Source organism: Tursiops truncatus, chromosome 14 (assembly GCF_011762595.2).
Source record: "Tursiops truncatus isolate mTurTru1 chromosome 14, mTurTru1.mat.Y, whole genome shotgun sequence".
Taxonomy (NCBI): Eukaryota; Metazoa; Chordata; class Mammalia; order Artiodactyla; family Delphinidae; genus Tursiops; species Tursiops truncatus.
Window position 1 is genome coordinate 8,469,131 of NC_047047.1, and position 9,694 is coordinate 8,478,824.

General features: G+C 40.6%; 1 pseudogene; it reads left to right on the plus strand.

The window, feature by feature from the left end:
* LOC117307911 (ATP synthase F(0) complex subunit C1, mitochondrial pseudogene) lies at positions 1-4,539 on the plus strand (annotated as a pseudogene).
* Positions 4,540-9,694: the final 5,155 nt, after the last annotated feature.

The window sequence follows — 9,694 nt, forward strand, 5'->3', positions numbered from 1 at the left end:
ATGAATACAGGACCGTCCTATCTCAGAGGAGGCGGGGAAAAACAAATGAGGTGAGGCCAAAAACATTATAAGTAAATGGTGCCTGTTCCAGATACTGCAAAGATAGTACTGAGAGCTGCCATACACCCCAGTATTTATATCTTACATCATTTATATCTTACATTAGGATGGTAATTATAATTATTGTTATTATTAAGGAACCAATATTGAGACATTATTATTATTAACTAAAGTCCATATTTCATTCTTATTTCCTTAGATTTTACCCAGCGTCCTTTATCTGTTCCAGGATGCCATCCAGGATTCCATATTACATGTAGTCATCATGTGTCCTTAGGTTTCTCTTGGCTGTGACACGTTCCCTGACTTTCCTTGTTTTTTATGACCTTGACAATTTTGTGAATACTGGTCAGGCATTTTATAGAATGTCCCTCAATTTGGATTCTTCTGATGTTTTTCTCATGATTAGACTGGGGTTATGTGTTCTTGGGAGGAACACTACAGAGGTATAATGCCATTTTCATTACGTTATATGAAGTGTATATACTATTAACATCCCTTATCACTGTTGATCTTGGCCGTCATCCTGGTCAAGGCAGTGTCTGTCAGGTTTCTCCACTATAAAAGTTACAGATCTTCCTCGACTTATGATGGGGTAACATCCTGATAAACAGATCATAAGCTGAAAATATGTCGAAAATACATTTGACGCACCTCACCTACCGAACATCGTAGCTTAGCCTAACCTATATTAAACACACTCAGAAAACTTACATTAGCGTACAGTTGGGCAAAATCACCTAACACAAAGCCTATTTTACAATAAAGTGTTGAATGAGCTATGTAATTTATTGAATACTGTACTGAAAATGAAAACCAGGGTAGTTGTCTGGACACAGAATGATTCTAAGTGTCTGTGTTTTCTACCCTTGTGATCACACAGCTGACTGGGAGCTGAGGCTCGCTGCCACAGGCCCAGCATCATGAAGGAGTATTGTACCAAATACTGCTAGCCAGGAAAACATCAAAATTCAAAGTACAGTTTCTACTGAATATGTATCATTTTTGCACCATCATAAAGTAGAAAAATCGTAAGTCAAACCGTTGTATGTCAGGAACCATCTGTACTCTTCTATTCCTCGTTTTCATGCTGCAGTCTTTGGAATGAAGTCACTATCTACAGCTCAGACTTAAGAAGTGGGAGTTGTGCTCTACCTCCTTGAGGACGGAATATCTACACAAATTATTTGGAATTCTTCTGCCTGGGAGTTCTGTCTCTTCTCTTCCATTTATTTATTTATTCATTTATTTAGTCAATTATTTATTTGTATCAGTATATACTCATGGAATTTTACTTTATGCTTTAGGTTATAATCCAGTATTACTTTATTTTATTGTGCAGAAATGTTTCAGCTTTGGCCACTGGGAACTCTTTCCATTGGTTCTGTGCCCTGTTGCACACTCCCATCAGCGTGGGTTTTTTGGCAGGGGTCGTCTGAGCACTTCCTTATTTTCTGGCACTACAATAGTCTCCAGTCTGATCTTATATATTTTCTGCCCTAATCAGTGATTTCTCCAAGGACCCCAGTTCCTTTTATTGGAGAATGGCATTGGAAACCAGGATCTGAGTGCGAGGTACGCTTGTTGCTACCAGAGGATCATTGCTTCTAGGCCCTCTCAGCTGACAAGGCAAAAATATATACATGTGCATACTAACTCCTGTATATATACATATCTATAATTATTTCTACATTTAACTATCTATGTTAAGCTAAACAAGAGTCATACTAATGTCTCTAATTAATTATGATATGGAACATCGTAGCTTCCTCCCTTTGTGTATGTGTAAACTCCCACTCCAACAACGAGAAAACTGGACCCCACCATCTGCTATCCATTATTCAACTCCAGTATACAGTATCAGAATTGCTAACCTGAACTCATACGGGAAACAACTTTATCAACTAGAGTAGAGCGCTGATATGCAGTTTCTTTTGCTTTTGGTCGTACAGACTACACTCGTTTCCAAAGGTATTTAGGTCAGCAACTTTTCCCCTGTCCCCTTCAATGAGGTTGTTTCATGCATCTGTAATAAGCTAGATTGCTTTGTCATATTTTTCATTCCATCCTGGGATTTTCCTAAATGATTTTTTTTTAATTTTTGTACAGTAAGCTTCTTCTTTTTTTCTCCTAATATTTTTTAACATCTTTATTGGAGTATAATTGCTTTACACTGTTGTGTTAGTTGCTGCTGTATAACAAAGTGAATCAGCTCTACGTATCCCTCTTGCGTCTCCCTCCCACCCTCCCTATCCACCCCTCTAGGTGGTCACAAAGCACCAAACTGATCTCCCTGTGCTATGCAGCTGCTTCCCACTAGCTATCTATTTCAGTAAGGTTCATTCTTTGTGCTGCAAAGTTCTATAGGTTCTGACAAATGCATAGTGTCACAAATCCACAATTACAGTGTCATACAGAATATTTTCACCACCCTAAAAAAACCCTCTGTGCTTCATTTATTCAACCCTCCCACCTTCCCCCCAAACACCTGCAAACCACTGATCTTTTAACTATAGTTTTGCCTTTTCCAGGATGTCACATGATGCAAATAATACAGTACGTAGCCTTTTCACACTGGTTTCTTTTGGTTAGGAACATGCACTTAGGAGTAAACTATGTCTTTTCATGGCCTGAGAGCTCATTTCCTTTTATTTCTGAGTAATGTTCCATCGTTCAGACAGACCAAAGTTTGTTTATACTTTCACCTGTCGCAGGACACCTTGACTGCTTCCAGTTTGGGTTGATTAGGAATAAAGCTGCTATAAACCTTTATGTACAGATTTTTGTGCACATAGATTTTCAAGTCACTTGGGTAAATACCTAGGAGCACAATTTGCCGGGTTGCATGGCGAGAAATTGCCGAATTGTCTCCAAACTGCCTGCACCATTTTGCACTCCCACAGCAGTGAACAAGGGTTCCTTCTCCTCTGCACCCTTGCCAGCAATTGATATTGTCAGTTCTGTCACTTTTATCTATTCTAATAGTTGTTAGCAGTATCTCAGTGTTGTTTTAATTTGCAATTCCCTAATGACAAATGATACTGAACATCTTTTCTTGTGATTCTTTGACATATTCTTTGGTGAGGTGTCGGAGCAGATATTTTGCCCATTTTTAAACTGGGTTGTTTGTTTTCTTATTGTTAAGGATTCTTTATATAATTCGGATACCTGTCCTTTATCAGATATGTGTTTTATAAGTATTTTCTCCGGAGCTGTGGCTTGTCTCTCAATTCTCTTAACAGTGTCTTTCTCAGAGAAGAAGCTTTTCATTTTAAGAAGGTCTAACTTATCAATTTTTTCTTCCATGGACTGCTTTTTGTGTTGTATCTAAAACCTCTTCACCAGGAGTGATGGTGGATGGTGAAGCTCCAGGCCATTTCTCCTGAGGGGGAACATTCAACAAAACACTACAGACGGACTAAAATAACTTTACAGGAGCTCTGGAAACCAGTCAAAGATCTACAGCAACCAAGCAAATGCCCCATCAAGAAAAAAATCACATTCAGAATGGTAGGAAATTTCACAGCACTTCTACTCACCCTTATCCCACCCAGTATAGCACAGTGTGATCAGAATGAAGTGGCCTGATCCCCAGTTCCATTCCTCAGGACAGAAGGAGCAGAGAATAACTTGTTGGCAACATTTTGATCTGTAGGCTGACCCAGAGATTGGCTTCTATCTCACCTGACTTGGAGCTCAAAAAGGGAATGGCGGCATAATCTGGATTTCAGACTGGCAGAGGCCACAGAAGACAGTAGTGGGCGCCATGATATGTGACAACCGCAGAGGAACTGCACACATGCAGGTGCTTGGGGGAAAGGCATTACAAGTAATAAAATTTCTCAAAAATAATAGAAAAATAAACAGAGCATCTAAGGCTCTGAGAAGAAGTTGGAGTGAGGCTCTTTGCAAAATTAAGACATTTGAAATCAGCTGTGGATATAGAAGAAATTTTTAAAAAGCACACACACAAGCCCAGACAGAACACATGCATAGAAAGCATCTGATAATATCTTCAGCCTCTACCCAGGGATGACCACAAAACTCAAGGGCCCAGAGTCCTAGAGCTAAAGCCGGGAGACAGAAAGAAAGCAGACCAGCGGGGCACTACTCATTCCTCCTGCTCTGATCCACTCTTGTACCAGGGGCCTGATCAGGCCTGCATCTGCCTCCTTCCTGATGAGGCCGGAGATCCCATCTGAAGAGCATTCCTACATCAGTGTCCCAGTTCAGGTGGCCGGGCAGGAGTTCCAGACCAGTGTGGTCTCCCAGGACACTGACACAGCGGCCACCACAGTTGGTGTGCTTGGTTCAGGGGCCGGTACTGGAAGAGCGTTTGGCAGCTTGATCACTGGCTATGCCAAGAACCCGTCTCTGAAGCAGCAGCTCTTCTCCTATGCCATTCTGAGCTTTGCCCTATCTGAGGCTATGTGGCTCTTCCATCTGATGGTCGTCTTCCTCATCAATTTTGCCATGTGAGGCTCCATGGAGGTCTCCTACCCACCCCTGCTGCTTGGACTCCAGGCCATGCCTGCTGCTGGACTGTGCTAAGCTTTACCATTAAACACAATGTTTCTCTAAACTCAAAAAAGAAAAGAACCTCAAGGGCCCATAAATTACCAAAGGTCTTGCATTTTGGTCTGCAAATATTGGAGACGCAACTATTTTTTCAAATGCCAAATTTTCAGTGATCACAAGGCATACAAAGAAACGAGGAAATACTCATTTAAAGAAAGAAAATAAATCTCCAGAAGCCATCTCTGAAGAAACACATGCATCAGTTACTAGACAAAGACTTTCAAAGGAAACTACCTTAACATAGTACAAGCCATATATGGAAAACCCCCAGCAAATGTCACACTCAATGATGAAAACTGAAAGCATTTCTTTAAGAGGAACAAGGCAAGTATGCCCACTTTCACCACTTCTGTTCAACCAAGTACAAGAAGCTCTAGTCAGAGAAATTAGGCAAAGAAAAAAATAAAAGGCATTTAAACTGGAAAGAAAGAAAATTATCTGTTTGCAAACAATATGATCTTATATGCATAAAATCCTAAAGATTTTACCAAAAACCTGTTAGAACTGACAAATGAATTCAGCAAAGTAGCAGGATACAAAGTCAATACATAAAAATCAGTTGCATTTCTAAACACTAACAATCAATTATATTATCCAAAGAGGAAATAACAAACACAATTCCATTTACAACAGCACCAAAAAGAATAAAATACTTAGGAATTAACCAAGGAGGTGAAGACTTGTACAATGAAAATGACAAAACATTACTGAAAGGAATTAAAGATGTATATAAATAAAGCACATCCAATGTTCATGGGTTGGAGACAATATTGTTAAGATGTCAACAGCACCCAAAGCAACCTACAGATTCAATACAATCTCTGTCTAAATCCCAAGGACATTTTTTACAGAATTAGAAATGCCATCCCAAAATTCATATGAAATCTCACAGGACCTTGAATAGCCAAAATAATCTTGAAAAAAAATAACAAAGTTGGAGGCCTGATTTCCAAACATATTACAAAGTTACCATAATCAAAACACTGTGGTACTGGCATAAAGACAGACATATAGACAAATAGAAAGGAATAGGGAGCCCAGAAATACACCCTCATGCATATTGTTCAATAATTTTTGACAGAGGTGCCAAGATCATTCAATGAGGAAATGACAGTCTTTTCCAGAAGTGGTGTTGGGAAAACTGGATGTCCACATATAAAAGAATAAAGATGGGAAGATGGCGGTGTGGGAAGACACAGAGTTGGCATCTCCCCACAACTAGGGCACCTGCCAGCCGCTGGTGGGGGACTCCCACACCCAAGGAGATGGGAGGAATCCCAAAGTGAACCGGTAGGACATAGGGGGACTGAGGGGGAAGGAGAAGTGGAGGCCAGAAAGGAACGGCACCCCTGAGGCCGGGGAGATCTGGAGAGGCAGGTGGAAGGGGCTCTCCAGGAGGAGCAGGACAGGAGTGGAGGGCATTTGCCCTGCCTACTCGGACCCTGGGAGCCTGATGAGGTCCCAGGCCAATCCCCTGCCCTCCAAACCCCCCTCCAGGCTGTGAGGGTCCTTGGGGACATAGGAGGGAGGCCCAGAATATAAGGAGAGGCAGGCGGGAGGGGCCCTCCAGGAGGACCAGGAGAGGAGAGGAGGGTGTTAGCCCCACCCACTCAAGCCCAGAAAGCCTACTGGCCTACCAGGTGAGGTCCCCCGCCCTCTGAGACCAGGGGTGGGGGCCACGTCCGGGGCCCTTCTGTTCCTTGAGCCTAAGCCCCAACACCCCACAGTCCCCAGGGCCTTTTCCAACCCTGTGGGTCCTGAGCATTGGCCCCGCCCACCACCCAAACCCTGCCCTGCTTAGACTCCACCCTCCACAGCCAAGGTCTTTTCTCCCTTTTTTCTTTTTCTTTTCCCTCCTCCTCTTTTTTTACTATTGTGGTACTGATGTAGTTTCCAGTTGTTGATTCATCTATATTTTTATATTCTTTCTAACATATCTGTTATTTTTCTAGTCTAATTTTATTTTTTACTTTGTTATTTTTTTTGTATTTTGTGTTTTATTTTTGCCATCCCATGCAGCTTGTGGGATCTTGACTCATGAGCCCGGGGTCAGGCCAAAGCTCCTGCCCTGGGAGCTCCAAGTCCAAACCACTGGACTAACAGAGAACTTCAGACACCAGGGAATATTCATTGGAGTGAGGTCACACGGAGTTCCTCATCTCAGTACCAAGACCCAGCTCTACTCAATAGCCTACAAAATGCCATGTGGGAAGCCTCAGGCCAAACAACCAGTAAGACAGGAACACAATCCCACTCATAAAAAAAAAAAAAGAGAGAAAGAGAGATGGCAAAACAGTATGTCACAGATGAAGGAGCAAGCTAAACACCTACAAGCCCAAATAAATGAAGAGGAAATAAGCAATCTACCTGAAAAAGAATTCAGAGTAATGACAGTAAAGATGATCCAGAAGCTCGGAAATAGAATGGAGGCACGAATTGAGAAAACACAAGAAATGTATAACAAAGATATAGAAGAACTAAAGAACAAACAAACAGAGATAAACAACACAATAACTGAAATGAAAAATACACTAGAAGGAATAAGTAACAGAAAAACTGAGGCAAAAGAATGAATAAGTGAGCTGGAAGCCAAAATGGTGGAAATAACTGCTGAGGAACAGAATAAAGAAAAAAGAATGAAAATAACTGATGACAGTCTCAGAGACATCTGGGACAACATTAGATGCACCAACATTTGAATTATAGTGGTCCCAGAAGAAGCAGAGAAAAAAAAGTGTCTGAGAAAATATTTGAAAAGATTGTAGTGGAAAACTTCCCTAACATGGGAAAGGAAATAGTCACCCAAATCCAGGAAGCACAGAGAGTCCCATACAGGATAAACCCTAGGAAAAACACACCAAGACACATGTTCATCAAACTAACAAAAATTAAATTCAAAGAAAAAATATTAAGGCAGCAAAGGAAAAACAAAAAATAGCATACAAAGGAATCCCCATAAGGTTATCAGCTGATTTTTCAGCAGAAACTCGGCAGGCCAGAAGGGAGGGGCAGGATATATTTAAAGTGATGAAAGAGAAAAACCTACAACCAAGATTACACTACCCAGCAAGGATCTCATTCAGATTCGATGGAAGTCAAAAGCTTTTCAGACAAGCAAAAGCTAAGAAAATTCAGCACCACCAAACCAGCTTTACAACAAATGCTAAAGAAACTTCTCTAAGCAGGAAACACAAGAGAAGAAAAAGACCCACAAAAACAAACCCAAGTGCTTCTCTCGTGGTGCAGTGGTTGGGAGTCCACCTGCTGATGCGTGGGGCGCAGGTTTGTGCCCCAGTCCGGGAGGGTCCCGCATGCCATGGAGCGGCTGGGCCCGTTGCCCATGGCCGCTGGGCCTGCACGTCCAGGACCTGTGCTCTACAGCGGGGGGGTGGGGGGGGTGGGGGTGGGGGTGGCTGCAGCAGTGGGAGGCCCACATACTGCAAAAAAAAAAACAAAAAAAAAAACAATTAAGAAAATGGTAATAGGAGCATTCATATTGATAATAACCTTGAATGTAAATGGATTAAATACCCCAACCAAAAGAAACAGACTAGCTGAATGGATACAAAAACAAGACCCATATCTATGCTGCCTACAAGAGACCCACTTCAGACCTAGGGAACATACAGACTGAAAGTGAATGGACAGAAAAAGATATTCCATGAAAATGGAAATCATAAGATAGCTGCAGTAGCAATACTCATATCAGATCAAATAGACTTTAAAAGAAAGACTGTTACAAAAGATAAGGAGGGACACTACATCATCATCAAGGGATCAATCCAAGATGAAGATATAACAATTATAAACGTTTTTGCACCCAACATAGGAGCACCTCAATACATAAGGCAAATGCTAACAACCATGAATGGAGAAATCGACAGTAACACATTAACAGCAGGGGATTTTAACACCCCACATACAACAATAGACAGATCATCCAAACAGAAAATAAATAAGGAAACACAGCTTTAAATGACACAATAGACCAGATAGATCTGACTGATATTTATAGAACATTCCACCCAAAAGTGGCAGATTACACTTTCTTCTCGAGTGCATATGGAATATTCTCCAGGATAGATCACATCTTGGGTCACAAATCAAGCCTCAAAAAATTAAAGAAAATTAAAGTCGTATCAAACATCTTTTCTGACCACAACGCTATGAGATTAGAAATCCATTACAGGAAAAAAACTGCACAAAACACACATATATGGAGGCTAAACAGTGCACTACTAAATAACCAACAGATCACTGTAGAAATCAAAGAAGAAATTAAAAAATACATAGAAACAAATGACAATGAAAACACGATGTCCTAGAACCTATGGGACGCAGCAAAAGCAGTTCTAAGAGGGAATTTTTTAGCAATTCAATCTCACCTCAAGAAAAAAGAAAAAACGCAAATAAAGAATCGAACCCTACACTTAAAACAAGTTGACAAAGGAGAACAAAGAAAACCCAAAGTCAGGGGAAGGAAAGAAATCAAAGATCAGAGCAGAAATAAATGAAATAGAAATGAAGAAAATAATAGCAAAGATCAATAAAACTAAGAGCTCGTTCTTTGTGAAGATAAACAAAATTGATAAACCCTTACCCAGACTCATCAAGAAAAAATGGGAGAGGACACAAATCAATAAAATTAGAAATGAAATAGGAGAAATCACAACTGCAGAAATACAAAGGATTCCAAAGACTACTACAAACAACTATATGCCAATGAAATGGACAACCATGAAGAAATCGACAAATTCTTGGAAAGGTACAATTTTCCAAGACTGAACCAGGAATTATTAGAAAATATAAAACAGCTCACAAATAATGAAATTGAAACTCTAACTAAAAATCTTCCAACAAACAAAAGTCCAGGATCAGATGACTTCACAGGCAAATTCCATCAAACATTTAGAGAGGAACTAACACTGATCCTTCTCAAATTCTTCCAAAAAATTGCAGAGCGAGAAACACTCCCAAATTCATTCTACAAAGCCACGATCACCCTGACAGCTAAACCAGACAAAGATATCACAAAAAAAGAAACTTACAGACCGAT